Source organism: Ranitomeya variabilis, chromosome 2 (assembly GCF_051348905.1).
Source record: "Ranitomeya variabilis isolate aRanVar5 chromosome 2, aRanVar5.hap1, whole genome shotgun sequence".
Taxonomy (NCBI): domain Eukaryota; kingdom Metazoa; phylum Chordata; class Amphibia; order Anura; family Dendrobatidae; genus Ranitomeya; species Ranitomeya variabilis.
In genome coordinates, this window is record NC_135233.1 from 1030414864 (window position 1) to 1030433153 (window position 18290).

Genomic DNA, 18290 nt, shown 5'->3' on the forward strand with positions numbered 1-18290 from the left:
AAAACGACCAAATCATGCATTTTATGCAGAACAAGAAAACGAATCACCTCCCGATGTTCAGGAGTCATGCACATGGTTACCTGTGTCCAAAACTGCGGTTTATTTTCCGCCAATGGCGTAGCATCAATACCTCTAAGAGGGATAGGATTTACCAATGGCTCAAGAACAAAACCACAGCGCTTGGCAAATGACAGATCCATAAGACTCAGGGCAGCACCTGAATCCACAAACGCCATAACAGGGTAGGAAGACAATGAGCAAATTAAAGTCACAGACAAAATAAATTTAGGTTGCAAATTACCAATGGCGACAGGACTAACAACCCTTTTAGGCGTTTAGAGCATGCTGATATAACGTGTAGAATCACCACAGTAAAAACACAACCCATTCTGACGTCTATGATTTTTCCGTTCATTTCTAGTCTGAATTCTACCACATTGCATTAAATCCGGTGTTTGTTCAGACAACACCACAAGAGGATTAGCGGCTTTGCGCTCCCGCAAACGCCGGTCAATTTGAATAGCCAGCGCCATGGAATCATTCAGACTTGTAGGAATGGAGAAACCCACCATCACATTCTTAATGGCTTCAGAAAGGCCATTTCTGAAATTTGCGGCCAGAGCACACTCATTCCACTGAGTAAGCACGGACCATTTCCGAAATTTTTGGCAATACACTTCAGCTTCATCCTGGCCCTGAGAAATAGCCAGCAAGGCTTTTTCTGCCTGAATTTCAAGATTGGGTTCCTCGTAAAGCAATCCGAGCGCCAGAAAAAACGCATCAATATTTGCCAATGCCGGATCTCCTGGCGCTAGCGAGAAGGCCCAATCCTGAGGGTCGTCCCGTAAGAAAGAGATAACAATTTTAACTTGCTGAGCTGAGTCTCCAGATGAACGGGGTCTCAGAGATAGAAACAATTTACAATTATTCCTGAAATTCCTAAACTTAAATCGGTCTCCAGAGAACAGTTCAGGAATAGGTATTTTAGGTTCAGACATAGGACTACTGGTAACAAAATCTTGTATGCCCTGCACACGAGCAGCAAGCTGGTCCACACTTGTAATCAAGGTCTGGACATTCATGTCTGCAGCAAGCTCAAGCCACTCAAAGGTAAAGGGGAGGAAGAAAGGAAAAAAAAAAAACCCTCAGAATTTCCTTTCTTATAATCCCACTTCTGCAATGCATTAAACATTCAACTTTGGCCTGGCATACTGTTATGACCCCAATGGCAGAGGGTCTCAGAAATAAATTCTAAGTCTGCAAACACAAAAAACCAGCTCATAGGGCAGTGGTAACTGGGCTGACCGTATATCTAATCCTAGCACCACAAATAGCAGCAGCCGGGGAACGTGCCTACGTTGGTTCTAGACGTCTCGCGCCAGCCGGAGAACTAACTAACCCTAGAAGGGAAAAGATAGACCTTTCTTGCCTCCAGAGAAAAGACCCCAAAAGTTGGATACAAGCCCCCAACAAATAATAACGGTGAGGTAAGAAGAAAAGACAAACGTAAGAATGAACTAGGTATTTAGCAAAGAGAGGCCCACTGACTAATAGCAGAATATAGTAAGATGACTTATACGGTCAGCAAAAACCCTATCAAAATTTCCACGCTGGATATTCAAGAACCCCCGAACCACGTGCAGTGAATCACGTGACCGCTCGCGCGACTAGAGAGGGTGTACGGATCGCGGTAAGGACCATAAACCAAAGCGTTTCGGAAATGTCAGGAGGAAGTCTACCAAGTCTATGGAAGCCACTTGGCTGGCATTTGAGTACAGTCCGATTTCCGTGGACTGACACAATGGAGAAGTCAAAAGTGTGATTTGTATAATTGGCTCATTAATTAGTCTCTCAGATGAGACGGTACACACTCGTCTGCACTGCCCTAATACATATTAAGTGTTTTGGAGATCAGAACTCCCTTTCATTAAATAAAAGTAGACGGTCTTTTATTACCATCTATTTTTACCTGATGAAGGGAAGTTTTCTAATATTTAAAAAATCTTGTTTTATACAAATAATCGCAAACATTTGTATAGCCATCTGTCATGAATCCCCAATGGCTAGGGATAGCACAGGACAAGCAAGGCACATTAGATAACGGACGAGCTCTAGGGTGATGGAACCTGGGCTGACCGCTGCCCTACGCCTGACAAACGCAACTAGAGATAGCCAGGGAGCGTGCCTACGTTGGTTCTAGACGCCACGCACCAGCCTAAGAGCTAACTAGTACTGCAGAGAAAATAAAGACCTCACTTGCCTCCAGAGGAATGAACCCCAAAAGATATAGTTGCCCCCTCACATGTATTGACGGTGAAATGAGAGGAAGGCACACACATAGAGATGATATATATAGTTTTAGCAAATTGAGGCCCGCTGTAAACTAGAAAGCAGAACGATACAAAAGGGGACTGAGCGGTCAGCAAAAAACCCTAATCAAAAAAAACATCCTGAGATTACAAGAACCCATGTGCCAACTCATGGCACATGGGGAGAACCTCAGTCCACTAGAGCTACCAGCTAGCATAGAGACATAATAAGCAAGCTGGACAAAAAAACCAAACAACTGAAAATCAGCACTTAGCTTATCCTGAAAGATCTGGGAGCAGGTAGGCAGGAACCAAACAGAGCACATCTGAATACATTGATAGCCGGCAAGGGAATGACAGAAAGGCCAGGTAAAATAGGAAACACCCAGCCTCTGATGGACAGGTGGAAACCAAAGGCCGCAACCCACCAAAGTCACCCAGTACCAGCAGTAACCACCAGAGGGAGCCCACAAACAGAATCCACAACAGTACCCCCCCCTTGAGGAGGGGTCACCGAACCCTCACGAGAACCCCCAGGGCGATCAGGGTGAGCTCTATGGAAGGCGCGGACCAAATCAGTCGCATGAACATCGGAGGCGACCACCCAGGAATTATCCTCCTGACCATAACCCTTCCACTTAACCAAATACTGGAGTTTGCGTCTGGAAACACGAGAATCCAAGATCTTCTCAACAACATACTCCAATTCTCCCTCCACCAGCACCGGAGCAGGAGGCTCAACCGAAGGAACAACGGGCACCTCATACCTCCGCAACAATGACCGATGGAACACATTATGAATAGCAAACGATGCTGGGAGATCCAAACGAAAAGATACAGGGTTAAGAATCTCCGAGATCCTATAAGGACCGATGAACCGAGGCTTGAACTTAGGAGAAGAGACCTTCATAAGGACAAAACGAGAAGACAACCACACCAAATCCCCAACAAGAAGTCGGGGACCCACGCGGCGACGGCGATTAGCAAACTGCTGAGTCTTCTCCTGAGATAACTTCAAATTGTCCACCACCTGATTCCAAATCTGATGTAGCCTGTCCACCACCACGTCCACTCCAGGACAATCCGAAGACTCCACCTGACCAGAGGAAAAACGAGGATGAAACCCCGAATTACAAAAAAAAGGAGAGACCAACGTGGCAGAACTAGCCCGATTATTAAGAGGAAATTCGGCCAGTGGCAAAAAAGCAACCCAGTCATCTTGATCAGCAGAAACAAAACACCTCAAATAAGTTTCCAAGGTCTGATTAGTTCGCTCCGTCTGGCCATTCGTCTGAGGATGGAATGCAGACGAGAAAGACAAATCAATGCCCATCTTGGCACAAAACGTCCGCCAAAATCTAGACACAAACTGGGATCCCCTGTCAGAAACGATATTCTCCGGAATCCCATGCAAACGGACCACGTTCTGAAAAAATAAAGGGACCAACTCAGAGGAGGAGGGCAACTTAGGCAAGGGCACCAAATGAACCATCTTAGAAAAGCGGTCACACACAACCCAGATAACGGACATTTTCTGTGAAACCGGAAGATCAGAAATAAAATCCATGGAAATGTGCGTCCAAGGCCTCTTCGGGATGGGCAAGGACAACAACAACCCACTGGCCCGAGAACAGCAAGGCTTAGCTCGAGCACACACTTCACAAGACTGCACAAAGGTACGCACATCCCTAGACAAGGAAGGCCACCAAAAAGACCTTGCCACCAAGTCTCTAGTACCAAATATTCCAGGATGACCAGCCAACACAGAAGAATGGACCTCGGAGATGACTCTACTGGTCCAATCATCCGGAACAAACAGTCTTTCTGGTGGACAACGATCCGGTTTATCCACCTGAAACTCCTGCAATGCACGTCGCAAGTCTGGGGATACGGCGGACAATATTACCCCATCCCTAAGGATACCAGTAGGCCCAGAGTCTCCAGGAGAGTCAGGCACAAAACTCCTGGAAAGAGCATCTGCCTTCACATTCTTTGAACCTGGCAGGTATGAAACCACGAAATTGAAACGAGAAAAAAACAACGACCAACGAGCCTGTCTAGGATTCAAACGCCTGGCAGACTCAAGGTAAATGAGATTCTTGTGATCAGTCAAGACCACCACACGATGTTTAGCACCCTCAAGCCAATGACGCCACTCCTCAAATGCCCACTTCATGGCCAAAAGCTCCCGATTACCCACATCATAATTGCGCTCGGCGGGCGAGAATTTTCTAGAGAAGAATGCACATGGCTTCATCACCGAGCCATTAGAACTTCTCTGTGACAAAACCGCCCCCGCTCCAATCTCGGAAGCATCAACCTCAACCTGAAAAGGAAGTGAAACATCTGGTTGACACAACACAGGAGCAGAAGAAAAGCGGCGCTTAAGTTCCTGAAAGGCCTCCACGGCTGCAGGAGACCAATCAGCAACATCAGCACCCTTTTTAGTCAAATCAGTCAATGGTTTGACAATACTGGAAAAATTAGCAATGAACCGACGATAAAAATTAGCAAACCCCAAGAACTTCTGAAGGCTCTTAACAGATGTAGGTTGTGTCCAGTCACAAATAGCCTGAACCTTGATGGGATCCATCTCAATAGTAGAAGGAGAAAAAATGTACCCCAAAAAAGAAATCTTCTGGACTCCAAAGAGACACTTTGAACCCTTCACAAACAGAGAATTGGCCCGCAGAACCTGAAACACCTTCCTGACCTGTAGAACATGAGACTCCCAGTCATCAGAAAACACCAAAATATCATCCAAATACACAATCATAAACTTATCCAGATATTCACGGAAAATATTGTGCATAAAGGACTGAAAGACTGACGGAGCATTGGAGAGTCCAAAAGGCATTACCAAATACTCAAAATGGCCCTCAGGCATATTAAATGCGGTTTTCCACTCATCACCCTGTTTTATCCGCACCAGATTATACGCACCGCGAAGATCTATCTTAGTGAACCACCTAGCCCCCTTAATGCGAGCAAACAAATCAGTTAATAATGGCAATGGATACTGGTATTTGACCGTAATCTTATTCAGAAGGCGATAATCTATACAAGGCCTCAGGGAACCATCTTTTTTAGCCACGAAAAAGAAACCTGCTCCCAGAGGGGACGAAGATGGACGAATATGTCCCTTTTCCAAGGACTCCTTAATATAATTCCGCATAGCAGTATGCTCTGGCAGTGACAGATTAAATAAACGACCCTTAGGGAACTTACTGCCAGGAATCAATTCTATAGCACAGTCACACTCTCTATGAGGAGGGAGCGAATTGAGCTTAGGCTCCTCAAAAACATCCCTATAGTCAGACAAAAATGCAGGGATCTCAGAAGGAGTAGATGAAGCGATTGAAATCGGAGGTGCATAATCATGAACCCCCTGACATCCCCAGCTTAACACAGACATTGTTTTCCAGTCCAGGACAGGATTATGAGTTTGTAACCATGGCAGACCAAGCACTAGTACATCATGTAAATTATACAGTACAAGGAAGCGAATCACCTCCTGATGAACGGGAGTCATGCGCATGGTCACTTGTGTCCAATACTGCGGTTTATTCATAGCCAATGGTGTAGAGTCAATTCCCTTCAGAGGAATAGGAACTTCCAGAGGCTCCAGACTAAAACCGCAGCGTTTAGCAAATGACCAATCCATAAGACTCAGGGCAGCGCCCGAATCCACATAGGCATCGACGGAAATGGCAGACAGTGAAAAAATCAGAGTCACAGACAAAATGAACTTAGGCTGCAGAGTACCAATGGCAAAAGATTTATCAACCCTTTTTGTGCGTTTAGAGCATGCTGATATAACATGAGCTGAATCACCACAATAAAAACACAATCCATTTTTCCGCCTATAATTTTGCCGTTCACTTCTGGACTGAATTCTATCACATTGCATAGTCTCAGGTGCCTGTTCAGAAGACACCACCAACTGGTGCACGGGTTTGCGCTCCCGTAAACGCCGATCAATCTGAATGGCCATAGCCATAGACTCATTCAGACCTGTAGGCGTAGGGAACCCCACCATAATATCCTTAATGGCCTCAGAAAGACCATTTCTGAAGTTTGCAGCCAGGGCGCACTCATTCCACTGAGTAAGCACCGACCATTTCCGAAATTTTTGACAATATATTTCCGCTTCATCATGCCCCTGAGAGAGGGCTAATAAAGCCTTTTCAGCCTGAATCTCTAGGTTAGGTTCCTCATAGAGCAATCCCAATGCCAGAAAAAACGCATCCACACTGAGCAATGCAGGATCCCCTGGTGCCAATGCAAATGCCCAATTCTGAGGGTCGCCCCGCAGAAAAGATATTACAATCTTGACCTGTTGAGCAGGGTCTCCAGAGGAGCGAGATTTTAAAGAAAGAAACAATTTACAATTGTTCCTGAAATTCAGGAAGGTAGATCTATCTCCAGAAAAGAACTCTGGAATAGGAATTCTAGGTTCAGACATGGGAGTGTGAACAACAAAATCCTGTATGTTTTGAACTTTTGCCGCGAGATTACTCAGGCTGGAAGCCAAACTCTGGACATCCATGTTAAACAGCTAAGATCAGAGCCATTCAAGGGTTAAGAGGAGGTAAGAAGCAGCTAGACAGCAATTAAGGGCTAGGCAGCAAAACTCTGAAGGGAAAAAAAAAAAAAAATTTCCCTTAAACACTTCTTTTTCTCCTGCTTCAGCCCAAACAATTAACACTTTGTGGGCCGGCTATACTGTCATGAATCCCCAATGGCTAGGGATAGCACAGGACAAGCAAGGCACATTAGATAACGGACGAGCTCTAGGGTGATGGAACCTGGGCTGACCGCTGCCCTACGCCTGACAAACGCAACTAGAGATAGCCAGGGAGCGTGCCTACGTTGGTTCTAGACGCCACGCACCAGCCTAAGAGCTAACCAGTACTGCAGAGAAAATAAAGACCTCACTTGCCTCCAGAGGAATGAACCCCAAAAGATATAGTTGCCCCCTCACATGTATTGACGGTGAAATGAGAGGAAGGCACACACATAGAGATGATATATATAGTTTTAGCAAATTGAGGCCCGCTGTAAACTAGAAAGCAGAACGATACAAAAGGGGACTGAGCGGTCAGCAAAAAACCCTAATCAAAAAAAACATCCTGAGATTACAAGAACCCATGTGCCAACTCATGGCACATGGGGAGAACCTCAGTCCACTAGAGCTACCAGCTAGCATAGAGACATAATAAGCAAGCTGGACAAAAAAACCAAACAACTGAAAATCAGCACTTAGCTTATCCTGAAAGATCTGGGAGCAGGTAGGCAGGAACCAAACAGAGCACATCTGAATACATTGATAGCCGGCAAGGGAATGACAGAAAGGCCAGGTAAAATAGGAAACACCCAGCCTCTGATGGACAGGTGGAAACCAAAGGCCGCAACCCACCAAAGTCACCCAGTACCAGCAGTAACCACCAGAGGGAGCCCACAAACAGAATCCACAACAGCCATCTGGTTTAAATGTACATGAATAGACATAGGTATAACAGAATTTTCCAAATACCTATATTAGCTTTTGGGGGCAAAAAAAATATTTTTATATTCTTGCGATTTAAAAGAAATAGTAAAAAAATGATTGCAAAAAAAAAAAAAAAATCATGAAAATGTTATCTGTATAGTAAATATTGTTAGTGAATTATTTTAAGGTGGCCGCCATGACATGGATCCCTGGGATTCATTTGAATGGGGTCCTGGCTCAGGTTTGAGTTTAGGTAACGTCCTGATACCTGAACTAAACTTTTTAAAAATGTTTGGCCAAATCCACAGGTTTACCCATCTCTACTGATAAGCTGCTTAATGAATATAACAATATATGTTTTGCTTCAGGCTTCATAGCTTACAAGCTCAGACTTTCCTTATGCCCCAATGAGGACAGCGTTGTAGAGTGGGATCTATTTGACAGAGAGCTGATGTGAAACAGCGACTCTCACTCTGGTGGACCTAACTCATCCATGTGGTGTTATGACCCCAATGGCAGAGGGTCTCAGAAATAAATTCTAAGTCTGCAAACACAAAAAACCAGCTCATAGGGCAGTGGTAACTGGGCTGACCGTATATCTAATCCTAGCACCACAAATAGCAGCAGCCGGGGAACGTGCCTACGTTAGTTCTAGACGTCTCGCGCCAGCCGGAGAACTAACTAACCCTAGAAGGGAAAAGATAGACCTTTCTTGCCTCCAGAGAAAAGACCCCAAAAGTTGGATACAAGCCCCCAACAAATAATAACGGTGAGGTAAGAAGAAAAGACAAACGTAAGAATGAACTAGGTATTTAGCAAAGAGAGGCCCACTGACTAATAGCAGAATATAGTAAGATGACTTATACGGTCAGCAAAAACCCTATCAAAATTTCCACGCTGGATAGTCAAGAACCCCCGAACCGTCTAACGGCCCGGGGGGAGAATACCAGCCCCCTAGAGCTTCCAGCAAAATCAGGAATCACATTTAGTACAAGCTGGACAAAAAATAATAGCAATACAAATAACCAAAAAAACAAGGAAGCAGGACTTAGCTTAATTATGCACGAACCAGGACCAGCAGACAGGAGCAAACAGAAAGAACTGATTACAACGATGCCAGGCACCAGACTGAGAATTCAGGAAGTTCATATAGCAACACCCCTGGACTAACGACCCAGGTGGGTGCCAAACTGAGGAAAGACAATCCCAGAGTCATATCACTAGTGACCACAAGAGGGAGCCAAAAAAGTCTAATTCACAACATTTGGTCAGTTATTTACATACATAATTGGAATGTAATTCTACATATTACCTACAGCATTTGTAAAGTAGAGTTGTGACAGCCACAAACATGGCAACTGGTGGCTCAGACATGTGAACAATAGTGTGTCCTGTCCTGCCTGATCAATCAGTTAGCATGATGTTTGATTTACTTAGATCACATACTGTTAGGACTGGCGGAACGCACCAAATAATAATAATAGCGAATATGTGGTGCATTCGCAGTCCGGGGTCCACTGTGCAGAGATAACACCTGCTGCTCGGTAATGGCGGACTATATGGTGGCATAGAGAAAATACTCACATGGGTTAACTTCACCCGGTAAGAAGGAAGCGAACCCTGTTAATTCACAGAGACGAGATACCATGCAGAGAGTGTAAGCTAGAGTCACAGAAGCCTGTCCCTAGGCTCGGGAAGAGTTCTTCTAGACTTCCTACACTCGACACTGCTGCCATGGTGTCAGAGAAGAAACAATATAATAATTAACCGCACAATAGTGCGTACAGCACCGCACTGGCGGGCACTGCAAAGAGACGCTGTAACATGTGCTGAGTGTGCAGGTTAGCACTGTCGGGCACTAGGTAGCTTTCACCATTCACGAGCAGTCATCAACAGTAGGGATGGGAATGATTAAGAGCTTTCATCCATCGACAGACATTCATCTACAAACATGTTAGAAAGTTTACACTAACGCATGGCCGAGCAGCCATGCAAACCTTTTATAGCAGTAGTACACTGGGACTTTCCAGATGGTCCAATAGGAGCCGCAACAGGACCTGAACATGTGAGCCTCGACCTCCAAGAAAGAGAAAAGCGGCACTTAGTCCCAGAAATGCCTGCTGCCTGCTGATCAGTACTGGCTACAAAGGCAAAGCCTGGAAAGGCAGTGCCTGGAAAGGCAGCAGTAACCAGTCGTACAGTATCAGCTCGAGCCAGACGCTGGGACCGACGTCTCCGCTTAGCAGGTTCCACTGCAGCTGGAGAAGAATGGGAGACTGCAGTGGACATGGTTCAAGATTCCCCCTGTGCAGCGGCGGGAACTCGACATCTAACACATACAGCATTAATGTGTCTTTAACCCCTTAACGACCGCCGATACGCCTTTTAACGGCGGCCGCTAAGGGTACTTAATCCACAGCGCCGTTAATTAACGGCGCTGTGGAAAAAGTGAATAGCGCCCCCCAGAGTCGGATTTTCTCTGGGGTCTCGGTTGCCGAGGGTAGCCGAGACCCCAGAGAACATGATTCGGGGGGTTTTTACCGACCCCCGAGTTGCGATCGCCGGTAATTAACCGTTTACCGGCGGGCGCAACAAAAAAAAAAAAAACGCGATTTGCCGTTTAATTTCTCTGTCCTCCGATGTGATCGCACATCGGAGGACAGAGAAATGTGGTCCCCGATGGCCCCCAATAGCCCCCCAATACTTACCTACCTCCCCCGGTGCTCCTCGTGTCTCCCCATGGGCGCCGCCATCTTTTTTCCGGGAAAAAATGGCGGGCGCACGCGCAGTGCGCCCGCCGCCCGGCACCCGGATGTTCTTTGGGGTCTTGGCTGCCGGGGGTAGCCGAGACCCCAAAGAACATGATCGGGGTCGGTTTGCACCGACCCCTGCTTTGCGATCGCCGGTAATTAACAGTTTACCGGCGACCGCAAAAAAAAAAAAAAAAAAAAAAGCGATCAGTTATTTCTCTGTCCTCTGATGTGATCGCACATCAGAGGACAGAGAAATAGGGGGATTCGGGGACCCTATCATACTCACCCGGGGTCCCTGGGTCCTCTTCTGTCTTCTCCTGCCAGCCGGCTTTTTCATCATGGCGGGCGCATGCGCAGTGCGCCCGCCATCTGCTGCCATCTGCCGGCCGGCAGGAGAAGACAAGTTGGGGCTAAAATTAGGGTTAGGGTTAGGGTTAGGGTTAGAGTTAGGGTTAGAGTTAGGGTTAGGGTTAGGGTTAGAGTTACGGTTAGGGTTAGGGTTAGAGTTAGGGTTAGGGTTAGGGTTAGAGTTAGGGTTAGGGTTAGGGTTAGAGTTAGGGTTAGAGTTAGGGTTAGGGTTAGGGTTGGGGCTAAATTTAGGGTTAGGGTTAGGGCTAGGGTTAGGGTTAGGCTACTTTCACACTAGCGTTTTTTGGCTTCCGTCGCAATGCGTCGTTGGAGAAAAAACGCATCCTGCAAAAGTGCTTGCAGGATGCGTTTTTTCTCCATTGGCTTGCATTAGCGACGCATTGCGACGGATTGCCACATGTCGCATCCGTCGTGCGACGGATGCGTCGTGCTTCGGCGGACCGTCGACACAAAAAAAACTACATGTAACTTTTTTGTGCGACGTGTCCGCCATTTCCGACCGCGCATGCGTGGCCGGAACTCCGCCCCCGCCTCCCCGCACCTCACAATGGGGCAGCGGATGCGTTGAAAAAACAGCATCCGCTGCACCCGTTGTGCGGCGCTTACAACGCTAGCGTCGGTACGTCGGCCCGACACACTGCGATGGGCCGAGTACGAAGCTAGTGTGAAAGTAGCCTTAGGCTTCTTTCACACTTGCGTCGGTACGGGGCGGTCGCAATGCGTCGGCCCGATGTACCGACGCACGTTGTGAAAATTGTGCACAACGTGGGCAGCGGATGCAGTTTTTCAACGCATCCGCTGCCCAGTCTATGTCCTGGGGAGGAGGGGGCAGAGTTACGGCCACGCATCCGCGGAAATGGCGGACGCGACGTACAAAAAAAAGGTTACATTGAACTTTTTTTGTGACGACGGGGGCTAAAGTTATGGTTAGGGTTGGGGCTAAAGTTAGGGTTGGGGCTAAAGTTAGGGTTAGAGTTGGGATTAGGGTTAGGGTTTGGATTAGGGTTGGGATTAGTGTTACGTTTGGGATTAGGGTTGGGATTAGGGTTAGGGTTGGGATTAGGGTTAGGGGTGTGTTGGATTTAGGGTTTTGATTAGGGTTACGGTTAGGGTTGAGATTAGGGCTGTTTTGGGGTTAGGGTTGTGATTATCGTTAGGGTTGTGATTAGGATTATGGATCGGGTTGAGATTAGGGTTAGGGCTGTGTTGGGGTTAGGGTTGGAGTTAGAATTGGGGGGTTTCCACTGTTTAGGTACATCAGGGGGTCTCCAAACACGACAGCCAATTTTGCGCTAAAAAAGTCAAATGGTACTCCCTCCCTTCTGAGCTCTGCCGTGCGCCCAAACAGTGGTTTACCCCCACATATGGGGCATCAGCGTACTCGGGATAAATTGGACAACAACTTTTGGGGTCCGATTTCTCCTGTTACCCTTGTGAAAATAAAAACTTGGGGGCTAAAAATCTTTTTTGTTGGAAAAAAATATATTTTTTTATTTTCACTACTCTGCATTATAAATTTCTGTGAAGCACTTGAGCTTTCAAAGTTCTCACCACATATCTAGATAAGTTCCTTAGGGGGTCTAGTTTCCAAAATTTGGTCACTTGTGGGGGTTTCTACTGTTTAGGTACATTAGGGGTCTGCAAACGCAACATAACGCCCGCAGACAATTCTATCAAAGTCTGCATTCCAAAATGGCGCTCCTTCCCTTCCGAGCTCTGCCGTGCGCCCAAACAGTGGTTTACCCCCACATATGGGGTACCAGCATACTCAGGACAAATTGGACAACAACTTTTGGGGTCCAATTTCTCTTGTTACCCTTGTGAAAATAAAAATTTGGGGGCTAAAAAAATCTTTTTTGTGGGAAAAAAAATATTTTTTATTTTCACTACTCTGCAATATAAACTTCTGTGAAGCACTTGGGCATTCAAAGTTCTCACCAAATATCTAGATAAGTTCCTTGGGGGGTCTATTTTCCAAAATGGGGTCACTTGTTGGGGGTTTCTACTGTTTAGGTACATTAGGGGTCTGCAAACGCAACATAACGCCCGCAGACAATTCTAACAAAGTCTGCATTCCAAAATGGCACTCCTTCCCTTCCGAGCTCTGCCGTGCGCCCAAACAGTGGTTTACCCCCACATATGGGGTACCAGCATACTCAGGACAAATTGGACAACAACTTTTGGGGTCCAATTTCTCTTGTCACCCTTGTGAAAATAAAAACTTGGGGGCTAAAAAATCTTTATTGTTAAAAAATATATATTTTTTATTTTCACGACTCTGCATTATAAACTTCTGTGATGCACTTGGGCATTCAAAGTTCTCACTACACATCTAGATAAGTTCCATGGGGGGTCTAGTTTCCAAAATGGGGTCACTTTTGGGGGGTTTCTGCTGTTTAGGCACATCAGGGGCTCTCCAAACGCGACATGGCGTCCGATCTCAATTCCAGTCAATTTTGCATTGAAAAGTCAAATGGCGCTCCTTTGCTTCCGAGCTCAGCCATGCGCCCAAACAGTGGTTTACCCCCACATATAGGGTGTCGGCGTACTTAAGACAAATTGTACAACAGCTTCTGGGGTCCATTTTCTCCTGTTACCCTTGGTAAAATAAAAATTTGGAGGCAAAAAGAACATTTTTGTAGAAAAAATGCGATTTTTTTATTTTCACGGCTCTACGTTATAAACTTCTGTGAAGCACCTGGGGGTTTAAAGTGCTCACCACACATCTAGATAAGTTCCTTAAGGGGTCTAGTTTCCAAAATGGTGTCATATGTGGGGGGTCTCTACTGTTTAGGCACATCAGCGGCTCTCCAAACGTGACATGGCGTCCGATCTCAATTCCAGCCAATTCTACATTGAAAAAGTAAAACGACACTCCTTCTCTTCCAAGCTCTGCGGTGCGCCCAAACAGTGGTTTACCCCCATATATGGGGTATCGACGTACTCAGGAGAAATTGCACAACAACTTTTGTGGTCTAATTTCTCCTGTTACCCTTGTGAAAATAAAAATTTGGGGGCAAAAAGATCATTTTTGTAGAAAAAATGAGATTTTTTATTTTCACGGCTCTACGTTATAAACTTCTGTGAAGCACTTGGGGGTTCAAAGTGCTCACCACACATCTAGATAAGTTCCTTAAGGGGTCTAGTTTCCAAAATGGTATCACTTGTGGGGGGTTTCCACTGTTTAGGCACATCAGGGACTCTCCAAACGCGACATGGCATCCGATCTCAATTCCAGCCAATTCTGCATTGAAAAAGTCAAACGGTGCTCCTTCAATTCCAAGCTCTGCGGTGCGCCCAAACAGTGGTTTACCTCCACATATGGGGTATCGACGTACTCAGGAGAAATTGCACAACAACTTTTGTGGTCTAATTTCTCCTGTTACCCTTGTGAAAATAAGAATTTGTGGGCGAAAAAATCATTTTTGTGAAAACAAATGCGATTTTTTATTTTCACGGCTCTACGTTATAAACTTCTGTGAAGCACTTGGGGGTTCAAAGTGCTCACCACACATCTAGATAAGTTCCTTGGGGGGTCTAGTTTCCAAAATGGTGTCACTTGTGGGCGGTTTCCACTGTTTAGGCACATTAGGGGCTCTCCAAACGCGACATGGCGTCCGATCTCAATTCCAGCCAATTCTGCATTGAAACAGTCAAACGGTGCTCCTTCACTTCCAAGCTCTGCGGTGCGCCCAAACAGTGGTTTACCTCCACATATGGGGTATCGTCGTACTCAGGAAAAATTGCACAACAAAATTTGTGGTTAAATTTCTGTTTTTACACTTGTGAAAATTAAAAAAAATGGTTCTGAAGTAAAATGTTTGCAAAAAAAAGTAAAATGTTCATTTTTTTCTTCCACATTGTTTTAGTTCCTGTGAAGTACGTAAAGGGTTAATAAACTTCTTGAATGTGGTTTTGAGCAGCTTGAGGGGTGCTGTTTTTAGAATGGTGTCACACTTGGTTATTTTCTATCATATAGACCCCTCAAAATCACTTCAAAGGTGATGTGGTCCCTAAAAAAAACATGGTGTTGTAAAAATGAGAAATTGCTGGTCAACTTTTAACCCTTATAACTCCCTAACAAAAAAAAAATTGTTTCCAAAATTGTGCTGATGTAAAGTAGACATGTGAGAAATGTTATTTATTAACTATTTTTTGTGACATATCTCTCTGATTTAAGGGCATAAAAATACAAAGTTTGAAAATTGCAAAATTTTAAATTTTTTTGCCATATTTCCATTTTTTTCATAAATAATCGCAAGTAATATCGAAGAAATGTTACCACTAACTTGAAGTACAACATGTCACGAAAAAACAATCTCAGAATCAGTGGGATCCGATAAAGCGTTCCAGAGTTAAAACCTCATAAAGTGACACTGGTCAGAATTGTAAAAATTGGCTCGGTCATTAAGTACCAAATTGGCTCTGTCACTAAGGGGTTAATAGAGCATTAGTGCCTAGAACTAACCTTCATTACAATTTGTGCATTGTGTTGTATTGCAAGTATTAGCCTTTCTTAAAGCTGTAGCTGAACCTTAGTGTTAAAAATGTGGCAAATAAAATTGCCAAATTCTCCTGTAAATAATTGTGCAAAGAGGGAACAATCATACCATTAAAAAATAGTGGATTTTCATAGGCCCATCCAGTTTGTGGATTCAAAGGCATAATGGGGTGCATATGACTGACTATGCAGTAGGGCTGGCCTTGCTGTCAATGGGTAAAATAATGGAGTACGGGAGTGCAAAGTGCATATTGTGAAGTGCAAATTGCCTCTTCAGAGAAAAAGTGGACTTAAACTCTATAGCGCCACCTGTTGGAATTAGCGATCCTACAAGTCACAATTAACCCTTTGACGAGTCATGCAATATGACTTAGGATAAAAGCCAAATCAGTATCTCAATTCGCAGACAAAAGAAAATCCCATGGCAGACAAAATGACTAGTGATAAAAATTCCCCATTAAATGTCACCTGCTTAACCCAGCAGGAAGTACAGCGGCGTCTAAAAATAACTAAAATTGACAAATCTCCGGGCCCGGATGGGATACACCCCCGAGTACTGCAGGAACTAAGTACAGTCATTGATAGACCATTATTTTTAATCTTTAAAGACTCCATAATAACAGGGTCTGTACCACAGGACTGGCGTATAGCAAATGTGGTGCCAATATTCAAAAAAGGGGCACAAACTGAACTCGATAATTATAGGCCAGTAAGCTTAACCTCTACTGTGGGTAAAATCCTGGAGGGCATTCTAAGGGATGCTATGCTGGAGTATCTGAAGAGGAATAACCTCATGACCCAGTATCAGCACGGGTTTACTAGGGACCGTTCATGTCAGACTAATTTGATCAGCTTCTATGAAGAGGTAAGTTCCGGACTGGACCAAGGGAACCCAGTGGACGTAGTATATATGGACTTTTCCAAAGCTTTTGATACGGTGCCACACAAAAGGTTGTTACATAAAATGAGAGTAATGGGGATAGGGGAAAATATGTGTAAGTGGGTTGAGAGCTGGCTCAGGGATAGGAAACAAAGGGTGGTTATTAATGGAGCACACTCGGACTGGGTCACGGTTAGCAGTGGGGTACCACAGGGGTCAGTATTGGGCCCTCTTCTTTTTAACATATTTATTAATGACCTTGTAGGGGGCATTCAGAGTAGAATTTCAATATTTGCAGATGACACTAAACTCTGCAGGGTAATCAATACAGGGGAGGACAATTTTATATTACAGGATGATTTATGTAAACTAGAAGCTTGGGCTGATAAATGGCAAATGAGCTTTAATGGGGATAAATGTAAGGTCATGCACTTGGGTAGAAGTAATAAGATGTATAACTATGTGCTTAATTCTAAAACTCTGGGCAAAACCGTCAATGAAAAAGACCTGGGTGTATGGGTGGATGACAAACTCATATTCAGTGGCCAGTGTCAGGCAGCTGCTACAAAGGCAAATAAAATAATGGGATGTATTAAAAGAGGCATAGATGCTCATGAGGAGAACATAATTTTACCTCTATACAAGTCACTAGTTTGACCACACTTAGAATACTGTGCACAGTTCTGGTCTCCAGTGTATAAGAAAGACATAGCTGAACTGGAGCGGGTGCAGAGAAGAGCGACCAAGGTTATTAGAGGACTGGGGGGTCTGCAATACCAAGATAGGTTATTACACTTGGGGCTATTTAGTTTGGAAAAACGAAGACTAAGGGGTGATCTTATTTTAATGTATAAATATATGAGGGGACAGTAGAAAGACCTTTCTGATGATCTTTTTAATCATAGACCTGAGACAGGGACAAAAGGGCATCCTCTACGTCTGGAGGAAAGAAGGTTTAAGCATAATAACAGACGCGGATTCTTTACTGTAAGAGCAGTGAGACTATGGAACTCTCTGCCGTATGATGTTGTAATGAGTGATTCATTAATTAAATTTAAGAGGGGACTGGATACCTTTCTGGAAAAGTATAATGTTACAGGGTATATACACTAGATTCCTTGATAAGGCGTTGATCCAGGGAACTAGTCTGATTGCCGTATGTGGAGTCGGGAAGGAATTTTTTTCCCCATGGTGGAGCTTACTCTTTGCCACATGGGTTTTTTTTGCCTTCCCCTGGATCAACATGTTAGGGCATGTTAGGTTAGGCTATGGGTTGAACTAGATGGACTTACAGTCTTCCTTCAACCTTAATAACTATGTAACTATGTGTTTCGGGCTGTTGGCCCTCGTCAGTGCGAAGCATGAGAACTAATTTGGCTAGATGAGAGGCTCTGGACTGGGGTCTGCGAATTGAGATACTGATTTGGCTGTTATCCTAAGTCATATTTCACAACTCGTTAAAGGGTTGATTGTGACTTGTAGGATCGCTACTTCCAACAGGTGGCGCTATAGAATTTAAGTCCTCTTTTTCTCAGAAGAGGAAGTTTGCATATTTTAATTCCCAGAGGAGCATTGCACAGCGAATAAGCCTCCTTACCTTGACAAACCAGAGCTGGTATGTCACTCTCCATAAGGAGAAACGTTGCCTGCATTGTGAAGTGGATTTTCATGGGCCCATCCAGTATGTGGGTTCCATGGCGTAATGGGGTGCATATGACTGACTATGCAGCAGGGCTGGCCTTGCTGTCAATGTGTAAAACAATGGAGTACGGAGTACAAAATGCATATTGTGAAGTGGATTTTCATGGGCCCATCCAGTATGTGGGTTCCAAGGCCTAATGGGGTGCATATGAGTGACTATGCAGCAGGGCTGGCCTTCCTGCCAATGTGTAAAACAAAAGAGTACGGGAGTACAAAATGCGTATTGTGAAGTGGATTTTCATGAGCCCATTCAGTATGTGGGTTCAAAGGCTTATTGGGGTGCATA